Here is a 26,634-nt window from a genome sequence, read left to right on the forward strand (position 1 = left end):
ACACACACACACACACACACACACACACACACACACACACACACACAATGGAGAGAGAAAGGTAGTAATTGTTTGGTACAAAGAATTCAGGTCAAGACCTCCATTTCCTCTCAATTATATCAAAGGGTAAAATAATGTGGTTGTTACGCCACCTTCCTGTACCTCCATTTAGTTAGGTAATAAATACCTCTATTGATCTGACCAGATAATAAAATGATGTTTTGTGTCTGCATAATATTTTTTGAGGCTTAGACTATCCATGTTATGTATTTCCTAAATGTGATATAGATGTTACTGACTAGTGTCTGCACCCTCAAACCAAAGAGCTAAATAATGTCAAAATTCAGAAAAAAATGGTAACGGCCCAGTATTAAAATGTGATTTAAAAGAAAATGATGCCCTTTTATTTTTCCCCCTCCAAAACCTACCCATTTTCTCCCCCAATTTGTCCTTTTTTACTCATAAGTCAACAAGTAATTTCTTGACAATACTCTGTGGGTACTCTAAGAATACACTTTTCATGATTCCAAATTTCACAAACATGCTAGTTAGATGGTACTTAAAGAACAGCTATACTTAACTGCATCATATTTCAATTTTATTATTTCTCAGTTTCCCTCAAATCCAAAAATAGTTGAATGTATGCAGTTATTCCTATAACATAGTTATAGGAATATATAGGTGTCAAAAGCTAGTAACTTGAAGGTTGTGCATAAACAAAAATGACCAGCTCAGTTCAAAGATGTCATGGCTTCATCTGGAAATAGGTGCTCCTTTAACCAATGCATTTCATAGCCCCTTCATGCCATAGTAGAAATACTTCATCTTTGATTCATTTTTGCTATGACCAAAAAAAAAAGTCATCAGTTGGGCTCCAACATTCTGTTGAAATGTCTTCAAACCAGTGGGTTGGTCAACAGGACTGTTCTCAAAGCTTTTTGTAGGCTTGTTGGCAGAGGTTTGTGTTCTACTTGCATTGTCTTCAAAAACCAGAGTCATCTACATGACATGAGGTATCAGGGTAGGACTTTAGTGGAGTAAATAATTGCAAGGTAGCTAAAAATCCATGTTTATCACTGCTTTCTGCTATAGTGTCCAAGAATACAATTGGGTGAAAAGTGAGACTTGTCTGTATAAGACATAGGTCCAGCTTCCTAAAATCTTATACATTGACATAGTAAAGGAGGCAAGATTTATAAATAATACACTAACAGAACTAGAAAATGAATGTAAAGAAGTATGTAATTATAGCAACTGTATATCATAGATTTCCAAGATAGTTGTAAATTTACAGGATCATACTCTCTGGAGCTAGAAGGGATCTTAGAAATCATCTAGGCTAAACTCCTTCCATGAAGAAATTTAGGTCTAGAAAGGATGAATGACTTAACCAAGATCACACAGGTAGTAAGAAAAATAACCAGGATATTCTGTCTCATTGTTTCTCTAAACTACTAAAATGTCTCAGATAGTCCAAATGTTTGGTAACTAGTAACAATGAAGTTAGTATTATAATAAAATATTCATGTTAGAAAATCTTCAGAACCACAAAAATTGGAGAATCAAATACTAAGGAAACATCACATTTGCTCATGAAAATTATGCATAGTAGCCAGTATTTTGTAAGTCTATACCTGTGTAGATAGCTATGTATGTAGCTAATAGGGGGTCTATTTTTGGTATGGCCATTAGACCGAATGTTCTAATGGTTCTAGTCCTAAAGATTGAACATTGTCCTGATAGTAGTGTAAAAACCCTAGCAACTAAGGCCACAAAGCAAAGGTAATAATGATGGTGAATATTTCCAGGGATCTTGTGGGTAGTTCTGCTTTTTATAATTAGAAGTTGTTTAAAGTGTGCTTGAAGTTAATTATAAATTTTTATTTTAGGTTAGAAGTAGTGCCATGGTCAAAGGGAGTGTACTTTTAATGGTGTTTTACAAAACAAAACCCCAAAAGAACCTTTCTCAAGGAACACTTTAACATTTTATACCCACTATCGTAATATACTTGCCAACACAATTCAACAATTCAAAGAGCAATCTGTTGTTAGCTCTGTAGTTTCCAGTATTTGCATGAAAAATATCTTTTTATAAATAATCTTTTTAAAAATACTATTCCCTGAAGATGAAACATTGCAAAGAAAACAGTAGGTGTGTGTGTATAAACTTTTTTTAAAAAATAAAAAAATTCAGATGTTTAGATTGTACTTCTTGGATAATTTCAGAGATTCTAGCCTAAATTTTCATCAACATGAACAAAGTGCCAAATTATTATGGCAAATGTATATAGATGTACACGTTGTAGTACACGTTGTAAAGATAACTTTCACAGCAGTGGAAAGGTTAGACTAGAGAATGGATAAGACTATCATTGGAGCAGGTAGGTGGCATAGTGAATAGAGCACTAAACTCAGTCAGGAAGACCTGAGTTCGAATATGGCCTCAGATACTTACTAGTCATGTGACCCTGGAAAGGTCACTCTGCTTCACTTCCTTATCTGTAAAATGAATTGTAGAAGGAAATCATAAACCATTCCAGTTCCTGTGCCAAGAAAACTCCAAATGGGGTCATAGAGAGTTGGATGAAACTGAAACAACTCAGGACTAGAAAGAAGCAGGATAACCAATGAGTAAAATCCTTCATAGTCTGGTTCCATCCTGCCTTTACAGACTTCCACAATCCAAGGTCCAGCCATACTGGCCTACTTTTTTTTTTCATGAACTCAATATTTCACCCCATTTCTGTGGCTTAAACACAGGTTGTCCCATTCTTACCCCACCCCAATTCTTAGAATGTATACCCCCTTTACCTCCACTGCTTAGAATCCTTGGCTACTTCATTCCAAGTGACAACTTTTATGGGAATCATTTTCTAGTCCTCATAGCTGTTAGAACTTTTCCTCCTCAAATTATATTTCACTTATCCTCCCAGTAGAATGTAAATTTATTGAGGCCAGGAATTGTTTCTCTTTTTTTATTTATTCATTTGCTATTCTGAACAAAGCATTATTAAATACATATAGATGGCAGGAAGAAATGAGAAGCAGAACTTTGGTGTTTGTAGTAGACATTTAATAGTGGGGACAGATATGAAACATTTCACTGGTAAAATCCATGGGGCTTGGCAAAGGGTTGGCTTTGAGGAGTAAAGGAGAAGGCAAATTCAAAGATAACTATAGATTTGAGTCTGGATGGGTAAGGAGAATGCTGCTGCAATCCACAGAAATTTTTTTTAAAAAGTAGAAGAGTAGATTTTGGGAAGAAAATAGCAAATTCAGTTTTGGATATGTTGAGGTGCAGGTACCAGTGAGATAGCAAGGTAGAAATGTCCAGCAATAATTTTGAAATATCCTTAGAATTCTGGACAGAAGTTGAGGGTGCAGAGAGAAATTTGGAAGGTGTGTGTATGAAACCAATGTTAAATAAAGGGCCAACCTTGGAATCAGGAAAGTCTGGGTTCAAGTGCTGCCTCTGACAAATATTGGTTTTTCAACTGCTTGCCACTTGGACTCATTTGATCTACTTCAGCTTCAGTTTCTTTATCTGTAAAAAGAAGGTCTTGGCCTGGATGTCCTCTGAGGTCTCTTCAAGCTCTGGACCTATACTATAACCCTCTGACCTGAAGCAAGTTACCTAGTCTTTCACTGTCCCAGACACTCTTTAAGATTATAAATTCAAGAACAGTTGTCGACCTGCATTGGTAGTTTCCTCATTTAGAATTTCTTCCCTACACCATTGCAATCACAGCTATGAGTCCCCTTCAATGGATAATGATTCTGTGGTTTATCCATATATTTTTTGGAGTTATTTTTAAAATGTGTAACTAAATATGATTTTTAAATATTTTGATAAAACTTTTCATATAGACATAAACCAAAACAAAAAACCCTTTCTTAGACAGTATATTTCCATTTTCAGAAAATGTAATTGTTATAATTAATGTATATAACATATATATACTATATATTATGTATATTGCAATGCATGCATAAATTATATAACATGCAAAATGACTGAGTTGTGTGGGACTCTAGAAGATAAATCAGTGTGGGCTGACAGAATAAGGGAAAGCTTCATGGAGGATTTGAGACCACTGAGTCTCAAAAGATGAATAGGATTTAGATAGGAAACAGTAACAAGGAGGGTATATTAGGCTAGAGGAATAGCATGAATAATGGCTCAGATTCAAGGAAATAGTATCTTTGTGTGATAGTGAAGACACCAACTTGATTAGCATGAAAGATACATATCAAGGAGTAGGGGTGAGGGAAGGGAAGGTCTTGGATTGTCAGAGGAGAATCATATTATAAAGAGCCTTGAGAGACAGTAAGACTTGATGGAGTAGGAAACTGGGAACTATATACAAGACTTATAAGAAAGAGAATATAATATAAATTGCCTTAAAGGATTAGTCTGGCAGTGAGTGGTGTGCAAGACTGGATTAGGGGAAACCTAAAGGTGGCAAGGTCAACTAGGATGATTTTGCAGTAATCCAGAGTTAATGATGGTCTGGGTTGTAGCAAGGGAAATGGATAGAAAAAGACAGGTGGAAGAAGCATTCTGAATGAGAAAAATTGCATGACTTGGTAGTTAGTTAAAAATGAATAAGCGAGGTGAGAATATATAGAATATATAGATTTAAAAATGATAGATAATAGATGACAGATAAGATAGGTGGTATAGATAGAGGGGTAATTTGTTAAGCATTATGTGCCAGGGACTGTGCTAAGCATGAGGAATATAAATGCAAACAAATTTCTGCCCTCAAGGAGTTTATATTCTAATGTTGAAGACAATACATGAAAGGGGTAAAAAATTGCAAGACCCCAAGTAACTGGGAAAATAAGAGATTTATCCCTGTCAGAGAGATGTTGGAGGAAGAAGACATTTTTTGAAAAACATCTTTGAAGGGGTAAAGGTGAATGACAAATTTTACTCATGTTAATTTAAAGTGATATTCTAACAGTTTCTTTTTATCAGCCCCTCCCTCACTTCCCAAGTTGGTCCCTATTTACCCCAACACATAAATGGCCCTTGCCTTCCCTGTTCAAATTGAATACAAGGAGAGATTAAAGAGAAATATACCTATTTACTTGTTTGTTTCTTTGTTTGCCATTGGTTGACTAGGAAGGAAAGTTTAGAGCAATGGTTAACTCAAGTTCAATAAGTGTTATGTTGATATTCATAATGATTTCGCTGAATTACCAAGTGAAAACCCTTTTCCCTACAATCTGAGTATCAGGACAAAGAAGTTACACTTAGTGGGAATACTGCTCTTAACATAGCATTGTAGATTTAGGCAAGGATTTGATTCAAGATCCAGCATCATGTCCATTGTACCATATTGCCTCCCTATAAATAATCATCTTTTGAACCTTTTAAAAAATTTACATTATTATATATTGGATATTAAAAAAAAATCTAAACTGGGATGGCCAGGTGGTACAGTGAATAGAGTACTGGCCCTGGATTCAGGAGGACCTGAGTTCAAATTTGGCCTCAAACATTTAACACTTTCTAGATGTGTGACCTTGGGCAAGTAACTTAACCCCAATTGCCCTGCATTCTCCCTCTCCAAAAAAAGCAAAAAAAAAAAGATCTAAACAGGTATATATTTAAGCATATTTGGCTCAATAATCATAGCATACTAATTTCTTCTTTTGGAGATATTCTTCCTAATAATCTCTTTTCTAGTTTGAGAGTCCATAAACGTTCTCCAGAGGAAGAAAGAACTTCAGACACTTGACACACTTACTAGCTGTGTGACCTTGGGCAAGTCACTTAACCCCAATTGCCTTGCCTTGCCCCCTCCAAAAAAATAAAAGAACTATTATACTAAATTGATGTGAAGGCCTACTGAAATTCTAAATTCTGTAATTCTGAGTAGCTAACCTTTCATCATGGGTCTGAAGATCAAGTTCATTGTTACCACCTACTGTTGGAATCAAAGCCAATAATCCATAAGGTTTAAACTACTCAGGATGAATCTCACAAATATATAACCCAGTCCTAGATATATCCTTTGCCTCTCAGAAGAAATAACATTTCTCCCCATTCTCTGACAGTTATTCTTTTGTGACCTTGGAAACACAAATCTCAGTTTCCTCATCTGTATCTCAAAGAACTAGAAAGCTACAAAATGTTTTCTGCTGCTCTTGTTAAAACCCTGCTTCTTTCTGCCTGTTGTGCATCCCTCTGTAGCTCCAGTCTTGGCAGTGATTATGTAGCTTCAAAATCTGTCTGCCAAAAGAGATATTCCAGTGAATACTTGGACAAATCTATTATTAGACATGTCCCTTTTTTTCAGCTTCTCCAGTGATTATTGGATCCTGATCAACTGATTATGCTCTCAGATTCAAACATGGTTATGGCAGGGAGTACACCTGTACCAGTGCACCTGTAGAAACCCAAAGAGAATATATTTGAGGATCATTTTCAAGCTCATGTTAGAAATGACTTTGATGTTCCTATTTACTCATTTGGTTTTTTTTTTAACTGTAGGATATAGTTCTGGTTCACTTTTCATAGGTAGGTGACTTTTGTTTCCTTGCTTTTAGTTTTGTTTTGCATTATTTCACAGTTCAGTATGGAAATTGGTGTTTGGATATGATATGGGGTTCATCCGCATGGTTCATTCCAGTTTAGCATTTACAGTTTGGTTCAGGTGCTTGACCATCTGCATCACATTTTCTTTCCTTTCTCATTTATTGTATTAGGTCTTGGACATAAAAGAGGGCTTGAGGTGAATTATATAGATTGCAATTTTTAAAATTTATTTATAGTTTTTAACATTCACTTTTATAAAATTTTGAGTTCTAAATTTTTACTCCCCTTCCCCATCGCAAGATGGTGTGTGATCTGATATTGGCTTTACAAATACATTCATATTAAACATATCCATATTAGTCATGTTGTAAAAGAAGAATTAGAACAAAAGGGAAAAACCACGAGAAAGAAAAAAACAAAAGAGATAAAATAGTATACTTAGATTTGCATTTAGACTCCATAGTTCTTTCTCTGGATGTGGATAGCATTTTCTATCATGAGTCTTTTGGAATTGTCTTAGATCATTGGATTATAGAGAAAAGCTAACTCTATCAAAGTTAGTCATTGCATAGTATTGCTATTACTGTGTACAATGTTCTGGTTCTGCTCACTTCACTCAGCATCAGTTCATTTAATTCTTCCAGGCTTTTCTGAAATCTACTTAGAGTTTCTTATGGAACAGTAATATTCCATTATATTCATATAGCCACAACTTGTTCAACCATGCCCCAATTGATGGACATCCCCTCAATTTCCAATTTTTGGCCACCACAAAAAGAGCTGCTGTAAACATTTTTGTACATGGGGGCCCTTTTCCCTTTTTTATGCTCTCTTTGGGATACAGACTTAGTATTGGTATCGCTGGATCAAGGGGTATGCAATTTGATAACCCTTAGGGCAGAGTTCCAAATTGTTCTCCAGAATGCTTAGATCAGTTCACACTCCACCAACAATGCATTAGTGATCCAATTTTCCTTCATCTTCTCCAACATTTATCATTTTCCTGTTCTGCCATGTTAACCACAGATTTTAATTTTTAAATAAGCCAATGCACATGCTACTATGATTATGTTCACTTTCTTAATGGAGTATCTTGAAGGATGAACTTTTTCCATATTGATGTCCTAAGATGCACATTCTAGCCAACAGGAGAAATTTTTCATATCTACAGAGTAGGCAGGTGCCTGTCTGGTGATTTGAAGTCTATGAAAAGAACCTTTGTCTTCAAATGCTTTCCCCCACATGCTTTTCCTAAAATGAACCTGAAAATCTTATCATTAGTAGTTTTTTTAAGGGTTTTTTTTTGTTTTTTTTTCTTTTGATTTAAGCATGACTAGTAATTCCCAGTTGAAATATAAATACTTCAAGAGGAGTATATTCATTGCCTTGAAATGCATTTAATTAGCCAATAGTAGCATGGATTACGTTAATTTCGGACATTACTACATAAACTACTAGGTTAGATGTAGGAAACAGAGAGGATAGACAAATAGAACACCTATAATAATTGACATTTATATGGTACTCTAAGATTTATAAAATGCTTTATAAACATTCATTTAATCCTCAGGTAGATAGTACTGGTATTATTATCACCATTTTACAGACAAGAAAACTGAGACTTGGAAAAATGAAGTGATTTGCCCATCACCATATGAATAAGTACCAGAAACAATATTCAAAATTGAGTCTTTTATGACTCTAGTCTAATTCTCACTAAACCACACTGCCTTTCCTAAAACAGTTTTCTGAGGCAATATGACCCAGGACAAGCAAGCTTTCACATAGAGGAAGTAGGAGAAAGATCCTGAGCATGGATAATGTCTAGGGAAAATTAAATATGGGAAGAATGCTACACAAAAATCTGGGAATAGGGGAAGGTGAGAACAGCAGCATAAGAATACCACCTGCAGAGAAGGAAAAAATATACTAATAGTCACTATCCTCACAGAACTTTACCTTCTATAAATCTGGAACTTGTATATATTGAAGAATTTATTTTACAGTTTTAAGCAAAAGAAAAAAGCATCCTTGGATTTCTGCACTTTGCCTTTTGGAAGTTTTAAATAAAAGCAGAAAAGCAGCTGGGTCCATTCTTTATACAATTAGAGTTTAGTAACCTACCATATGTTTCTGAAGCATGGAAAAAGGTCATATTGGATATATAACTCCATTGTTTTTTTCACTGAAGGGCAACTGATAGTGTTCTCCAGATGTGGAAAACAGCCATTTCAGTAGACAAAGTATGTTTAAGATTCATTTAATTAAGGACTTTGTTCTTGGGTTAAACCTTTTTTTTTTTGGCGGAGAGAAATGTGCACACTTTTTGGTCTGAATCAAACAATTTTAAAATAGAAGAATATAGAAAGTAGAACAAAATTCAAGAGCACAAAGGGAATTCTTAATGATCATTTCCTTGTTTTTATTTATTTTAAAACATGTTAACTAAAAATATGACCTACCCAAATTACAGTGTTAAAAACAAATCACTGCACCATAGAAATAGATATGGAAAAGTTTTTTTTTCATATTTGTAAATTTTTCAACTTCATTTTTTAAAGGGCAAGCTATCAAACTTCAGAAAGGACTAGTAAGGATAACCCTTAAAAAAGTCTCAAAGTTATAATTAGAATATCTCCTGCTTAGCAATGTCTGAGCTACTGACCATGAGAGAACTCTGACTGAATGGTCTTGCAAATATGCAGTCCCTGCTGACATTGTGTTGTTGTCATCCTCATCTGTTCCAAGAAGGTTCAGGATTTAGGCTCCCTTAATCACTTGTTGGAAGAACCAAAGATCCGAGGCTTACTCTTTTCCTTCCCTTCCTTCTTTTCTCTTCCTTCCTCCCCCTTCCTTTTTTTTTTTTTCCTTCTCTTCCATTTGAGTGGAGAAAAAGGACGACTACCCTGTCTCACTTTCCTTGGACATAAAAGTGAATTTAAAGAAAAACCTCACCAATGGTAGATACATTATCTCTTAACCCTTGGAATGCTCAAAATACTATGTAGACATAAACATTTATTAGGCATATACCAAGCATATTACTTTAGTGTAAAATAAAATATGTAACAAAAATTTGCTCATTGAAAAATTTGTTTATTGTTTACAAACAGCAATAGAAATATTGTTAAGATCAATAAACCTTTCTTTTGAAGGGCCTGTTCATTTTGTAAATGCTTGTTTAAATTGGCCTTGTAGTATTGACCATTATCTAGACATTAAAGAGCAAAGGAAAGGTTTCTTTAGTTGGATTTCTCATGGAAAAAAAAAATATACATTTTTTTCCATAAAAAATCCATTTTATTGTTTATTCATTTTTATCATTAAAAAAAAATGGGTTCTGCACTCTCTCTCCCTTCTGCTCCTATCCTACCCATTGAGAAGGCAAGAAATATATCAGTTACATGTTTTCATATTAGCACTTTGCCAAAAAAAGCAAGAAAAAAAAGTTTTAAAATTATGCCTCAATTTGCCCTCGGACTTCATCTCTCTGAAAATGGATAGTACTTTTCATGTTAAGTCCTTCAAAATTGTCTCAGATCATTATGTTGCTAAGAATAGCTAAAATCATTCACAGTTGATTCTTGTTACCATATTGCTGTTACAGTATACAATGTTCTTCTGGTTCTGCTCACTTCACTTTGCATTCATTCAAAGCTTCCTAGCTTTTTCTGAAACCATCTACCTCATCATTCCTTTTTTAAATTTAAAAAATTTTATTTTTCCCATTTACATGTAAAAACAATTTTAGCCTTCATTTTTTACAATTCTGAATTCTAAATAATTCTTTCCCACCCTTTCTACCCTCTCCCTTCATTGTTAAGGCAAGCAATTTGATAAAGATTATTTGTGTACAGTCATGCAAAACATATTTCCATATTAATCATGTTGTGAAAGAAACCAGACAAAACCACCCCAAGGAAAATAAAGTTAAAAAAATAAAAACAAAACAAAGTGTGCTTCAGTCTGTATTCAGACTCCAATAGTACTTTTTCTGGCGAGGGATAACGTTTTTCATCTAAGTTCTTGAGATTAATTTAACTTATCTTGAGATAAGTCTTGGATTGCTGATTATTGCTGAGAATAGCTGAGTCATTTTTAGCTGATCATTGTACAATACTGCCATTATTGTGTACAATATTTTCCTACTTCTACTCACTGCATTTTACATCAATTTATGCAAGGCCTTCCAGGTTTTTCTGAAAGTATCCTACTTGTCATTTCTTACAACACAATAGTATTCCATCACAATCACATTCCATAACTTGTTAGCCATTCCCTAATTGACAGGTTTCCCCTTCATTTCTAATTCTTTGCCACCACCAAAAATGTTGCCATAAATCTTCTGGTACATAGGAATACTTTTCCTTTTTCTTTGGTCTTTGGCATATAGACCTAGTAGTGGTCAAAGTGTGTTCATAATTTTATATCCCTTTGGGCATAGTTTCAAATTGTTCTCCAGAGTAGTTAGACCTCTTCATAACTCCACCAGTAATGCATTCAGTTCCTAATTTTTTCCACATCCTTCCAACATTTGTCATGTTTCTTTTCTGTCATATGTGCATTTATTCCATATGTGCATTTTCTTTTTTTTTTTTTTTTAAAGCAATTGGGGTTAAGTAACTTGCTCAAGGTTACACAGCCAGGTGTTTCTGGGTGGGTGCTAAGTGTCTGAGCCTGGGATTCGATCCCCAGGTTATCCCAACACTGGGGCCGGTGCTCTTACTCGCTGTGCTACCTGGCCACCCCCATATATGCATTTTCAACTGCATAATAATCTAATGTGCACTTAACACAGTTTTTGGCATGTAGTAAGCACTTAATAAATGCTTACTGACTGAATTACCGATACAAATATTATGAAGTATGAAAAGTGAGCAGTAAGAAATCCCAGGCTCAGACATTTTTTTCAGACATTACTACATAAACTACTAGGTTAGATGTAGGAAACAGAGAGGATAGACAAATAGAACACCTATAATAATTGACATTTATATGGTACTCTAAGATTTATAAAGTGCTTTATAAACATTCATTTAATCCTCAGGTAGATAGTACTGGTATTATTATCACCATTTTATAGACAAGAAAACTGAGACTTGGAAAAATGAAGTGATTTGCCCATCACCATATGAATAAGTACCAGAAACAATATTCAAAATTGAGTCTTTTATGACTCTAGTCTAATTCTCACTAAGCCACACTGCCTTTCCTAAAACAGTTTTCTGAGGCAATATGGTGGATTATCAGTCAGTAAGCATTTATTAAGCCTGTGTTCCAGACACTGTGTCAAGCTCTTGGAGATATAAAGAAAAGTGTAAAAGTCTGTGCCCTAAATAAGCTTACATTCTAATGGAGACCCAATAATTACATATATTAGCATATACAAAATATATCCAAAATGATCATAGAATAAACCAAGGAGAATTTTCCTATCCAACTCATCATTATTTACTAGGACTTCTAAATGGCTCAGGTTTCTAGGGATAATGCAATTTTGATCTTGTCCCTGGTGGTATCATCACCACAGTTTTGAAGCTAGCCCCTTCCTCCCCCCCTCCTCCAACCTTATATTGGCCTTGAATATTTGATTCCAATATAAAAATGATAATAATAATAGATCACAACATTCTTTAAAATTTGCTTGATGCTTAGAATTTTTAGCACAAATGCGAAAAAAATATTGAATGGCAATTATTTTAAAATAACATACACATATGCAATTTATGTACCTCTATTTAGTGAGGGAACCTGGTTGCTTTATATTATTCATGGACCCCAATTTGCCTTCTCTGTTCACCCACCCCAAGATTTCTCGTTAATCCCCTAATATGGTAAAACTGGCCTATTGGCTTCAAGCAACATTCTATCTAATGTGTCTTTTTCCTTTGCATAAGCTTTTCTTAAGGAAGTGGCACTCCTCACCCTTGCCCTGACTCTTAGAATCCTTAACTTCCTTCAATTCTTAGCTCATTGATGCCTCCAGTTGGAAAACTGTCCTAATCTGGCTAGTTGATACTGATAGTCCCCTTCTCAAATTACATTCCATTTCCTTAACTTGTGTATATATTGTATCCCCTCAATAAAATGTAAGTTCCTGGCTAAATTGTTTCATTTCTATCTTCCCATCCAAGCATCTAGACCAGTGCCTGTCTTATAGCAGGTGCTTCATAAATATTTGTTGAACTGAATTTAATGAACTGGTAATGTTTAATGCCAATTAAAGGGTATACTACTAAATGGTCACAACAAACAAAAAATCTGAGGTGAAATTAAAATTGACAATATTAAATGATTGCTATGTGTAAACTGTTGTACTAGACTGGAGATAAATAAAAACTAAATGATCTCTTTCTTCAGGCAATTTGCTGCCACACCTATCGATTTGGGGAAATGACAAAGCCAAAAAGAGTTGTTGTTGCAGAATCTATAGGAAGACAGACATAATAATGCAATGTTGGTAGTGCTGTAAATTGGTTAAATCATTCTGGTACCCCTTTAGCCCTAACCTCCCACTACTGAGTTTTTAACTCAAATTGGCAAAAGACACAAAAGTCACAAATGTACCAAAATATTTGTAGCAGCACTTTTTCTGGCAGGGAAAAAATAGAGCAAACCAAACCAACCAAAAACTGAAAATTAAGTGGCTGCCCATCAACTAGAAAATTGTTGGAAAAAATATGGTATATGAACATAGTGGAGTATTATTTCACTTCAAGAAACTGTTGAATATAAGGAATTCAGAAAATGTAAGAAAATTTGTGTGAATTGTTACAGCATGAACTAGGAAAACAATTATTACAACAACATAGGTGAAAATAACAATAAAAAAGTCAATGTGAATTGAGAATTATTGCAGTCTTGGTCCCAGAGAATAGAAGGTGAAACACACTTCCCATCTCTCAGTAGAGAGATTGATTACTAGAGTTGTGAAATGTTGCATATTGTCAGACAGTATTATTATGTCCAAAGGTTTTGCTTGTTTTTCAAAGGAATATTCTATAAGTAAATGCTGGGGGCAGGGGAAGAAGAGAAAATGTGTCAGAAACTGTGGTGTAAAATACTAAAAGGTACCAATATTTTTTTCTTAATTAAAAGGAGAAAGTCAACATTTCTCCCCTTCATCTTCTACTCCTTTTGTTTAATAAATGCTACAAATGTAGCTGTTTGGGATCTGACCAACAATTTTTTAAAAAATGTTTTATTGGATTGTAAATTCAATGTAAGTCAGCAATGTGTTGTGGCAACAAAAAAGCTAATTCAATCATGAACTGTATTTTGAGGGCCATATAAAAGGGAAAGGGGAAATCCCACTGTATTCTGCCCTTACCAGACCTCACCTAGAGAATTATAGTCTGTTTGCCAATTTCTGAGATATACATGAAAATTTAGCAATTGACCACTTTTGAGTCAGTTTGAACTTGTGCCCGCATGCCCTTCATAGTGAGAGATTTTTAGATGCTTTACAAAAATATTAGTATTCTGTCTTATTGGCCTTTTCCTAATCTACCCCTAGTAATTATATAAAAATGAAATTAAGTTGATCTTGTATTATTTATTCTCAGTGAATCTATGCTAACTCCTAGTGATTGCCATTGTCCTCAGTACAGACTCACAAAATACCCATAATGGGATTTTGCTAAACTGTTGTTTTCCAGACTATAGTTTATTTATATATATAGTCTTATTCCCACTGAAAATTGAGATATTTTCTATATTCAGTCCTGTGAGATCTAACCTGATCTATATGATTTCTCAAAGATCACTATTATGCATGTTCTTTTGTATTTTGGATTATAATTTATCTCACAAAACTACTTGGAGTTATTTCTGGCGATTATCTCTTCACTTATTTTAGGTTATGGGTTTTTAGCTCTATCCTTTTTAATCTGGATATTATTCTCCTTGATGAAGGGAGAAGAAAAGTGGGTGTTGACTAATTCCATTTCATCACTGTAATAGTGTCCTATCTATATCATGCAGTCAACCTCTCTGTTGTTTTTCCTCTTTTCTCTGAGAAAGCTCAAAAAACCCTTTTGTTGTTCTTAGCCCTTTTTGACAGACCTCTGCTCATTCTTGGCTTTGGTCTTCTTGGCAATATTTACACAGGACTTTCCCCTTCTTTAAAAAATATTCTTCTTGGGGCAGCTAGGTGGCGCAGTGAGTAAAGTGCCAGCCCCAGAGGCAGGAGGACCCGAGTTTGGTTCTGGCCTCAGACACTTAATACCCACACAAAAAAAACTAGCCGTGTAACCTTGGACAAGTTACTTAACCCCAATTGCCCTCCGAAAAGCAAAATATATATATTCCTCTTGGGTATTGTATTTGCACTTCCATCCATTGTACCTGTTAATTTCAAGCATCCTATGGTGTAAGGGGAAAATCACTGGAGTTGGAACTTGAAGACATAGGTTCAAATCCTGGCTCTGTCACTAACTACAAAGTACTTTTACAACTGTTTCGGGTAAGTCATTTCATCTCCCTGTGACTCAATGTCATGATCTGTAAAATGAGGAGACTGAATTAGATGAACTTCAAAATTCCTTCCAAATCTCAGCCATCTGTAGTTCTAAGACTTAGGTCATAATAATCATCAGGTCTTTCACTTTTTTGTTGCTTTCTTCTCAGAGATGATTTCTTTCTCTATTTTATGTCTAGATTCAACCCCTATTCAAGATGGCTGAAGTTGATGACAGTCTAATCTCTGAAAACTAAGGTAATTAAATGTGTGTAAAAATATTTGGTTTAAAAGATTACCACTAGTCATTTCTATATTTCTGTATTCCTATAAAATGTCATTTTTCCTAATGGTCAAAAAAGTTGATTTTTATGAAAATGTAACTGGTATTCAAGTGCTTGGATGACCTGACTGTAATCGACATTTCTCAGGCAACTCATCACATTTGTTGTTTTGAAGAAAAAACTTTATAAATCTTAAGGCACTATGTAATAATATTGACAACAACAACAGTTAACTTTCTGTGTATGTCTAGTATATGCCTGATGAGACTTATTCTCTCAATTCTTATGTTAAATCCTAGGAGCCAGTTGAATAACTGAAATGTTTCTGTCACTTAAGATATTATTTACATGTATTTAGGACAACTATTATTTTTCATATTCAAATATGAAACTATGTTTTTATGTATAAAAATACATAGCTCAAGCATAGTCATATTTATAGAGTTGTTTCTCTAGGTAAACATTATTTTTTTCTAATAAACAAAAATATCTGAAGCCAACTTTTAAGACCTCTGATGATCTAACCTCAGTGTACCTTTTCAAACCTATTTCTAAGTGGTCTACTAAGAGTACCATATGTTTGGGGTAAAGTGTATCATCAGGCATTTCCCCACACTCATCCCTCATTTCCCTTTTGCTTGTGCTATAAACAACACCTGTGTATTCACCTATGAAAATATTAACCATCTCTTTCATAAAGAGGTTTCCATGATCTTCTTCCCTCTGGATGTGATCTTACCCTCTTCTGAATACCCATTGAATATCTTGGGTCTCTTTGTCACCTCTGTCTTTTCTACTATTTACTTCATAGAGATATTTGGGGGAAAGTACTTTATAAACCTTAAGGAACTATATAAATGTGATTTGTTAGTATGATAGTGATTTTCTCAGGCATCATATTTCTTCTATAAAATTTTAAGTTTGCTGAAGATGGAGACTATTTCTTCTTTACACCCACAACCCCCAAACTACACAGTATCATTCCTTGCACATAATAGCCTCTAACTGGAACTGTGCAGAATGTATAAATGAGTGAAGTCTTAAATATTCTAAGATCTTACTACACTCTAGTGGCATAGTAGGGTGGAATGAGCCATAGATTTAAGAGTCAGAAGACCTGGTTTTGGACTACAGTTGCATTGCTTACTAGTCATATAGTCATCAGCAAATTCCAAAACACAATTCGAATTTTTAAAAATGATTTCTAAATAAAGTTATACAAAATAATTTCTTAATCAACAAATGTTTCAATCTTAATATTTTTAAATTTAATGTTAATTATTTTTCCATTATCTTTATGAAGAAGAGGCAGATATCCCCATTTTTATAGGATGATCTCAAGCACAAATGGGTTAGGTGACTTCTCTAGGATCATACATTCAAAGGAAAAACGAAGACTACAATTGAAATCCTTTGTCCTAGTAGTCATTTTGCAACCATTAAGTACCTAATGTTAGATTTAAAAGGAATCTTGAAGATCATCCAAGTCTTCGTCCCTTACTTTATAAATCGAGAAACTGAGGACTAGAGTGATTTACCTAAATTAATCCAAGGAAGCAATGTTGGGATTTGAGTATTGCTCCTTTGACCCCAGATCCAAGGCTCTTTCTGTTGTGTCATGCTGAGAGGGTGTGTGGTACAGTAGAAAGAGTACTTATTCTGAGGTCAGAGGACCTGGGTTCAAATCCTGTCTCTGATGATTAGTACCATTTTGACTTTGGGTTGGGTCACTAGAGCTTCCTGGGACTGAGTTTTCTTCTCTCTAAACTGAGAGGGTTGAACTTGATGTCCAATTTTAAATTTACAATTACATATTGAAGAAGATACCTCTTATTTCTTGGTCCAAGAGTTCTATGGAATGCGAAAATATGAACATTTGCATGAACACACAGACACAAACATATTCATGTATGTGTGTTTGCATGCATGTATCATCTTCTCCGTCCCTAGTTTTTTAAGTCTAGGAACTTTTAAAATTGAGGTTTAGTGATCAGAAGAAAAATGTCCAGTATTCTCTTCATGCCTTGAGAAAATGAATTTCCTATCCCCATTGCCAAAAGGACATGATCTGAGATATGATTGTACACTTGCTCAATTTAAATCCCATTTTACTGTACATTTTTCTTTGGACTGATTTTAACTGTTTTAACTGTCCTAGAAGCTCCTAAGAGGGAACATGACATTAGCAGACCTATAAAAGTGTTTATACATGTAAGGTAATAAATCAAAATTGAATTCAGGAGCCAAGGAAACATTTTTTACATGTTGAATACAGCCTCTAGTCTCTGGATATTTTAGTTAGAAACCTTTAAATACAGGAATTCAATGATCAAAAGAAAAATTATAATATACCCTATGCCACAAGAGAATGAATTAAACTTTTGAGATAAGTACACTGTCAGTCATTAGTGTATGTGAAAGGCAGTTTTCTCTTCCCACACAATCATTATGATATTGTAAAAAGGATACTTCATTAAATATACTTAGCCTACTTCTTTTCATTCATCTTTAGTGAGATCATCTACTCAGTGCTTAACAATAGGTAACTGAAAATATACACCTGTCTTTCTAGGTTTCAGTGAACAATTTATGTAAGGTCAACCTCTGCCATCAAAGAAATGACATCTTTTCTTATGGGAATTTCATCTCAAATCCTACTAGCAAAAATTACTTTGCAAAGCTCTAGCAAATTTTGGTTATTGGATTATGACTGCTTTGCCCAAATGTATGCATTATCATTCAAAAAATCAAAATATATTCTTGGGGGGTTTTAGTTATTAAATATCAATTTCTCTATAAGCTATAAAAACCACTGAAGAATCTTGGGTACTGATTTATACTGAGTCAGAGAAAGTGTAATTCAATTGGACACATAGTTATTCCCTGCTGACTACGTGTATGAAACTGGAGCAGTTGTTGCAAAAAACGATGAGTTCTACACAAGATCTGAAATTTGTCTTATATTTTGCAGGGGGTGATAGTCTCAACCACAAATCTCTCATAGATATTGAGGTCAAAATTTTTAAATTAGAAGGACTAGATGAGTCAATTAACAGTGTTTTTTAATTGCTTGATCCTTCAAGATACTCTTAAATTCCAGTCCCCTGAAAGGCTGTAGAGCTCAGGATCCAGAAAGAATTGTAGAAGTCATCAAGTTTGCCTTTCTAATTTTGTAAGAGAGGGGACTGTACAAGAGACTTTGTGTATTATTGCCCCTAGGTCATATAGTAGAAGGGCCAAGATCTGAACTAGACTCAGATTCAAAATGCAGAGCTCCTTCCAAGTAAGTGACACAATGGAATCCAGTGGCTCTGGAGTTGAGAGACCCTGTTCTAATCATGTTTCTGATTCTTACTGCAATTTATCTAAGCTACCTTTGTCTCAGTTTTCTCAGCTGTTAAATTAAGGGTTTGAACTGTTGGTACCTCCAAGCTCTATAGCTATGATCCTATAATCCTTTGTACTCTTACATGGCAGCTACCTAGTTCAGGGGATAGAGTGCCAGGCCTGGAGTTAGGAAGACTCCTCCTGATTTCAAATCTGGTCTCAGACACTTACTAGCTGTATGACCCTGGGCAAGTCACTTCATCCCATTTGCCTCAGTTTCCTTATCTATAAAATGAGCTGGAGAAGGAAATGGCAAACCCCTCCAGTTATCTCTACCAAGAAAACCCCAAAAAGAGTTACAAAAAATCAGACAAGGATAAAAAAAACAACTAAACAACAATGTTCTTACCACTGTGTCACATTACATAAAATTATCAGGCTCTAGCAATTTATTAAAATTTATCTTATTTATTGAGATGATAGCATCATAAATTTTGATCTGGATGGAGCTTTTAGACTTTGTCTAGTCCAACCCCCTAATTTTATAGATGACTGAGGTTAGGTCATACATGTGGAGAATGGCAGAGCTAGGATTTTAACTTAGGATCTTTGACTCCAAATCCAGGGCCTTTCGCAAGGTAGTAATATTCATTTTTGGACAGTTAGCAGGTTTGGGGTATTTGCGTATCAGTAGCAGTATTTATTGCTTGCAAGGATAGAGAACATGCAAACATTTTTTTAAAAAAGGTCTGCTATTTATGGTGTTCATAAAATGTAAAAAGTTCTAGAGGAAAGGCTCAAGTATGTTGAGCGGGTTTTCTGTGAAGAATCTGTTTAAAAACATGGAAAAGAATGACAGAACAGAAGGGTTGTGATCTGAAGGAGATGGCACTCCACAATAAGATTATCCACAATAAGATCCATTAAACGTTGAAGATAGCCTTCTAGCTATTACATTTACTTAATCCTCAGTTTTTCCAGGTTAACAAATATTTAAGGCCATGTATATTATATAAAAAAAAAGAGATTTAAAACAAAGCTCTGTTACCTTTTCCATGAAGAATTGTTTGGTTTGGTTTAGTTTTTCTAAGAAGTTGCTGCCATTCCTTTGTCATACTCATACTTCATTTGCTCTCTCTGGTTTGACCAATGTCAGGATGTTGGGCTCAGTTTCTTCCTTTCTATAAATGAAAGACAAATCTTTCATGACTTAGTTTTTAGCATGCATTTTCTATAGTCAGTATTCTTTTTGGCATAGTAACATTTTGTGGTTAAAAAAACAGCAGGGTAAACTCTGAGGTGTGGATAGCAAGAATAAGAATCAACTTGTGTTTTCACTTAATGTGGATTGATAAAGCCTAGAATCATAGTTTGCAAATTCTTAGTGCCTGAAGGGTTCTACACTCCAAAATCCCTATTCTAATTTATCAAAGGTCAAGGTAGTGATTCACCAACAATACAGAAGAGTCTCAAGACTCAGAAAAAAAAAAACATGATGATTATAGTTTAAGGAAATTATATATATATTTTTTTCATTTCAATGTGCATAAATTAGCCAGTTACTGCAAAAAGCTACTATCAGCTACTGAAGCATTAAAATTATAACCCTAATTCTACCTTGCATCTATAGCCAATTTAATGGGAATGTTGGCAAAAGTAAGCCAATTACTCAAATTGCAAAAATGCCCATTTTTTAAAAGTAGAAAATTTGAGGAAAGTTGGAAGAAGTAGGAAGTTAGAAATTTCTAAATGATCCAGTAAAGATAGGCATGAATATCCCAACCATAGTAGGTTTTGAAGTCAGCCTCAAGTTTAAGAACTGGTTTAGGAAAAGGAAGAAATCTGATTCATTTGCCTTTGTTAAGAATAACAGTTGAACTTTACTTGATTTAGGATTTTTAAACATTTCAAGTCTATTCTATTATTTCTGATAAAAAAAAAATTTAGTGTCACAATTATTTGTGACATTTCTTCCAAAAATTGTGGGAATATACGGTAGGGGAAATGTTTCAAGAAAACCTACCTTTGTTAGATTTGTAGGCTATCAGGGCATATACCCCAAAACATCATCAGTAGCAAGATAAACTTAAAACTATGGGTTGAAGATAGGTACTCCATCTGAAGTAGAGTGAGAGCAATTAAGTTAAACCCCACTCACCTTTCACAGCTGTTTCAGCTCACCCTCCCTAGGAAGCTCAGCTCACCTTACAGAATCTCGTGGTTAGGGGTGGGAAGAAGATGAGAGAAGATAGGAGCACCCTGGAAAAGGAGAGGATGTGGAACCAGATAAAGAAACTGTAGGAGTTGCTTGGTTTTCCTCTCAACCCAGTAGAATAATGAATTAAAAAGTCAGCCACCCCTTTTCCCATATTTTAAATATGAGCAAGTAGAGAAACAACAAGTAGATGAAACAACCCAAATGGGCACTTACAGGGAGTGCCTGAAAAATTGTTATATTTTATATATTGAAATTAATTTGAATGTCAGTAGGAAGTTTAGTTGATTATACTGAAGTTCAATATTAAGTTTTAATAACACTTTAAAATTTTAAAAAGAGCAGGTAAGTTCTTAACTATTTTCAAGTTTGCCGTCTCCAACAACATATGTTCACTCTTATTTTGCATTTAGGAAAATATATATCATCACCAAAACAACTGTTACTAATTTGTGCTGTTTTTTCAGTTACAAGCAGAATGCAATTTTGCTTTAATTGATACAAATGGAGCAATTTAACAACATAGACCACAATCTGCTCTTTGCAACAATTGAGTTCCTAACAATCACGGAAGTTGTTGTTGCTCAGACAAGAATGCTTTTGGAATTACAAAATCCTTTTATACTACATATAGTATTGTCCTTTTATTTGGTAAATGAGCATCATTGTCTGACTGAGTTGGAACAACCAATCAATCCATTAGCACATACTTGTTAGGCACCTTAGGTGTGAACAATACACTTGAGGAAATGGAAAATATAAATAAGGTTAGAATAAATAATAAATTTATATATGCCATATATAAATTTATTATAATAAATAAAATATAAATAAGATTCAGTTTTTGCCTTTGAGAAGCTTATAGTTTAGTAGGGAAATGATACACACAAATATTTCCATGATATATGATATAAAAGATAAACCAAAGTGCTACGTGAGACCCAAGAATGATGATCATTGCTAGCCAGAGAGATCAGGGAAGGTTTCCTGCAGGAATGACATTTGTTTTGGACTTTTAAGGATGGGCATGAGTACAAAAGGTGAAGAAGTATGGCATTCCACATATATGAAACAGTTTGAACAAGGGCATGTGGTTTAAGAGTAGAGTGCATGTTTTGGGACCACAGTTTACCAAAGCAGGGAGGAGAAAAATAAAAAGTAAGTCTGGAAAAGTATGGGGGAACAGGTTTTGGAGAACCTAAAATGCCCAATAGAGAAGTTTGAACTTTGTGAGGCAATAGTTAACCAGTGAAGATTTTTGAGCAGGAAATCATGATCATATATACATAAAATAAAGATTATTTTGATAGCAATATGAAGAATGAATTGGAGGAAGGACAGTAAAAAGACTTTTTTTCAGAATGCCATTGCAGGGGTGGCCAGGTAGCACAGTGAGTAAGAGCACCGGCCCCAGTGTTGGGATGACCTGGGGATCGAATCTGGTCTCAGATACTTAGCACCACACCCAGATATAACTGGCCGTGTAACCTTGAGCAAGTTACTTAATCCTAATTGCTTTAAAAAAAAAAAAAGAATGCCATTGCAGTAATCTGTCTTGACTAGTGGTGATGAGAATGTGGAAAAAGGGAGAGGGAAAAATCAAAAAGAACTCAAGCTGCTTTTTTTGTAGGCACAAGTTAAAGTAAGAAGGGTGTGAGGAGACTCATAAAGACAGTTTCTCAGAGATCTCAGGATTTTAAGTGTAATGGAATCTATACAGTACAACTGAAGATGAACCTCACAACTGTCTAATAGACAATATTAGTCAATTCATGTAAGCTAACATCCACAAGAAAAAGATAAGAAACAGTAGTGGTCAAATGAATTGGTAGCATAAAAAAGCTAAAATCAAACTATTCCAAAGTGAGAAAAAAATCAGCATAAATTACCATGATAGTCAGAAGGAAAGGTCAAATGGTATCTTTGATGTGGTCATTAAGATAACCTGTGGTCATAATTTACAACTATTATATGTATTATCATTCCATAGTAATTTACAACTTTTTTATTGAATGTCACATCTTTTTCTGGGTCTCAGTCTCTCCCTTTGTTAAATGAGGAAAGTGGACCAGGTGATTTATAAGGGCATTTGCTTCTCTAATATTCCTGTGACATAAACATGGACTGAAAATCAAAACCTTTCTACCAATGTGAAGGAATAAAATTAATGAAAAGACAGTAATTATCAAACAATCTTAGATATAGCCAGAACAAATTATTTTGTCTTAGATGAAAAGATAACTATTAGAAAGGTAAGTGGCTTCTGGTTAGGAATTGTATGATTTGATGAAATGAGTATTCAATTGGGTGACTGTGTGTGTATTTACATATGTTATATCAGGGAAGGATTAACATGACTGTGACATGGATCGAAAATATTTTGCTATTTTTTTTTTTACATTTAGGTCAGACTCAAAACTATAATTGATGTTTAGATAGTATCCAGCCCTTTCCATTTCTGTTCTAAAATAAATTCATTGGTCCATAAAGCCCACAAGTTGAAAAACAAATTTGCATTGAAATAATTACTGTATCTAGATTAGGAAGACACAGTGATTAAATTGTTGCTTAAATATTCCTATGCCCATTTGAGCTTGTTTAAATCCAGTGCTTATTCACTTCCATCATTTCTTAGCACTTTATTTTTGTCTTTCCAATGCACCTATGAGTGTCTATTTTATTTCATGGTTATTTGTTTACATGCCTTATCTCCCCTACTAGATTATAAATCCCTTCAGGCAGGGGTGGCATCTTATTCATCTACATTTCTTCCATAAACCTAATGCCTTATTTTGGGATTGGTAGTAGGCATTTGAACACTTAGGCACACAGAAGCTCATCTATCTCCCCATGGGTTACCAAGGAATTTGCAGCCCCACAAACCCTTTGTGACTTGGGCTATATGCTGTGGTATCCCACAGGTCAGAATAGAATGTGTATTTGGGGGGAAAGAGATGAATAAAATAAATTTAGAACTGGAGGGGGCTGGAGCTAGATCAATTCAGAGAAAGGCTTCACCTCCAACAAAATGACATTTTAAAATAGTAGTAAGCACATAACTCAGAGTAAGGATTAGACTAGATGGCCTCTAAAGTCTCATCCACCTCTGAGAATCTATGATAAATGTTTAGCAGATTACTAAAACTTAATCCAGCAATATGGAAATTAATTCTAGAAAGTTAAGCTTTTTGATGCTTAGTAAAGGATTTGTTCTTTTGCTGTCTTTTTTAATGGACAACAGTGCCATTTAATTTTACTTAGCTCTATAGTCAACTTCTATTACAATGCTGTAAAACATGATTGAGAATGAAAAAAAAGCATATTGATGGACTAAGTCAAACACCTAGTTCTTAAATTTCATGAAATGCCTTTTAAACATAGTTTAAAAGTGTACAGTATGTTTTGTAGTTGCACTTTCATATTGAGAAAAAAAAGTTCACCCATAGGGGGAAAGCTTGACATGATTTTCATGTATTTGTGACAACTGGTCTAACCAGCTCTCAATACATAAAAAAGCACTCTTGATTTTCTCAAGTCACATGAAATGTGTTTAGCCATTTACAAAAACAAAGAACCCACCATGCATTTAACAGAATTGTGATTTCAAAGACATTTATACAGCCTTATTGACTCATATTCTTCCATAGCATAGGTACATATTATAAAATATTGTTCAAAAATCATTAAAAAATTGTATTTTTTATGCACATGAATATTTTTTTTTAAAGCAATCGGGGTTAAGTAACTTGCTTGAGGTTACACGGCCAGTTATTTCTGGGTGTGGTGCTGAGTATCTGAGTCCGGATTTGATCCAGGTCATCCCGACACTGGAGCCAGTGCTCTTACTCACTGAGCCACCTGGCCGCCCCTAAGCAATTGGGGTTAAGTAACTTGCTCAAAGTTACATGGCCAGGTGTTTCTGGGTGGGGGCTAAGTGTCTGAGCCCTGGATTCGATCTCCAGGTCTTCTCAACACTGGAGCCGGTGCTCTTACTCGCTGTGCTACCTGGGCGCCCCAGCATATGAATATTTTACAGAAGATAAGCAAATGCAAAAATATCTTATAAAGTACGTGGTATTTTTTTTAGCAATATAAAATGATTACAATATAATATTAAGGTAACTACTGAAGAGTTAAGTTTAAAAGATATGCAAACTAATACAGTAATGAAAAGTCAAATTTGAATTATTTCAGCACCAAGTTGTGTGTGTGAATATTCAGCCCTCCTTTGTCCATTTCAAATAAGGTAAAGTTAATCTGATATTCCCCAGACTATTGTTCTATGTCTATAGACTTCTCACATATTCTTAATTTTGAGAAATATCCATTTCTATCCCCCCTTTTAACACTAGTATATATTTTTTTACCCTCCCTTCTCTTTCTCCTCTTTAAATATGCAGAACAGAACCAATTCATCTGGAACTCTGTTTTTCTTACTTAATTCTCCCAGTACTCTTTGAAGTTAAGATTCTGAAGGGACTTGTTTCTTCTTCCATATTAGAGTATTAATCACCATATATCACCATACAACTCTTTCAAGTCGCTCAAATAAATGTACCTTTTTAGATTTCTCTTGTGTCTGTATTTTAAAGTTCCTACTCAGCTCTGATTTTCTCATCAGAGATGCTTGGAAGTCTTTTATTAAAGATCTCCCCCTTTTTTGGTAGAATTATGCTCAGCTTTGCAGGCTAAGTTATTCTTGGCTGTAACACTATACCTTTTGCTTTTTGTAATATTTTTATTGCAAGATTTCCTTTCTTTTTATATAGCAGTTGACAGGTCTTGTGTGATCTTGACTGTGATTCCTTTGTACTTGAGTTGCTTCTTTCTGGAACACTTGTAGTATTTTTTCTTTGACCCTGGAAACTCTAGATTTTTCCATAAGATTTCTGGGGGTTTTCCTTTTGGGACTCCTTCAGGAATTGATTAGTGAATTCTTATTGTCTTACTTTTTTCTTTCCTAATCTGGGCAGTTTTTATTTATGATTTCTTGAAATATAGTATTTAGGCTTTTTTCCCCATGGATTTCTGGGAATCTATTAATTCTTACATTTTCTCTCAAATTACTTTCAAATCCGTTTTTTTTAGCAGCTTCATTTTCTTTTCTAAATCAAATTTTTGATTTAGTTTTTATATTTTATACTGTTAAGTAGAGTCATTGATTTCTTATTGGTCTTTCAGGTTTTCAGGAAGTCCATTTCTTGGATAAGATTCACCATTTCCTCTTCTAAATTCTCTGTTCTCCTTCCATGTCTTTTCACCACAGCTTTTGTTGTATTATTTCTTGCTCAATTGCTTCTAAATATTCATACAATCCTTGCAAAAAAAATCATTTTTTCTTTTGAGTCTCTGCTTGCAGTTAAGGAATTGTGAACTTTCATTTGGAGATCTCTATATCTTACAGCACTGTTTTGTACTACTACTCAGGGATTTCTTTGGCTTACTCATCTCTGTTCTTTTAGTTTCTAAATTTGGGACTTTGTATCAGAAGGAAGTTTGACCCCTCTCCGCCATTTTGAGAAATGTGGTTGACCTTGTCTGATTTTGTCGTGGGTTTCTACACTGACCTACACCTTCTGGGGTGAGGATCTTCTGGTTCGGAGGTTCAGAGAACTGGGTCTTCCTGGCCCTTTATGACATCTAAATACAAAGCACTAGGTACCTTGGAGTCCCTGGACCTAGTCCCTATTATTCCCTGGAGATTCCAAGGTCCTAACCTTACAGTCTGTCTGTCTGTCTGTCTGTCTGTCTGTCTGTCTATCTATCTATCTATCTATCTATCTATCTATCTATCTATCTATCT

At 34.6% G+C, this 26,634-nt stretch overlaps 1 protein-coding gene across 39 annotated transcripts in view; it reads left to right on the top strand.

Moving 5' to 3' along the window:
• NPY5R (neuropeptide Y receptor Y5) overlaps positions 1–26,634 on the top strand; it is a 175,749-nt gene that overhangs the window by 24,026 nt on the left and 125,089 nt on the right. For 37 of the 39 annotated variants that reach the window (XR_011170193.1, XR_011170194.1, XR_011170189.1 and 34 more), the window contains one exon: positions 15,206–15,263. The gene's annotated coding sequence lies outside the window, so the exon portion shown is untranslated. Of the gene's footprint in view, positions 1–6,502; positions 6,530–15,205; positions 15,264–26,634 lie in introns of all 39 variants that reach the window. The other 2 variants (XM_069097549.1, XM_069097546.1) reach the window with 1 other exon arrangement.

Source organism: Petaurus breviceps, unplaced genomic scaffold (genome assembly GCF_028583685.1).
Source record: "Petaurus breviceps papuanus isolate PSGF00001 unplaced genomic scaffold, PetGlider_PUasm1.0 126, whole genome shotgun sequence".
Lineage (NCBI taxonomy): Eukaryota > Metazoa > Chordata > Mammalia > Diprotodontia > Petauridae > Petaurus > Petaurus breviceps.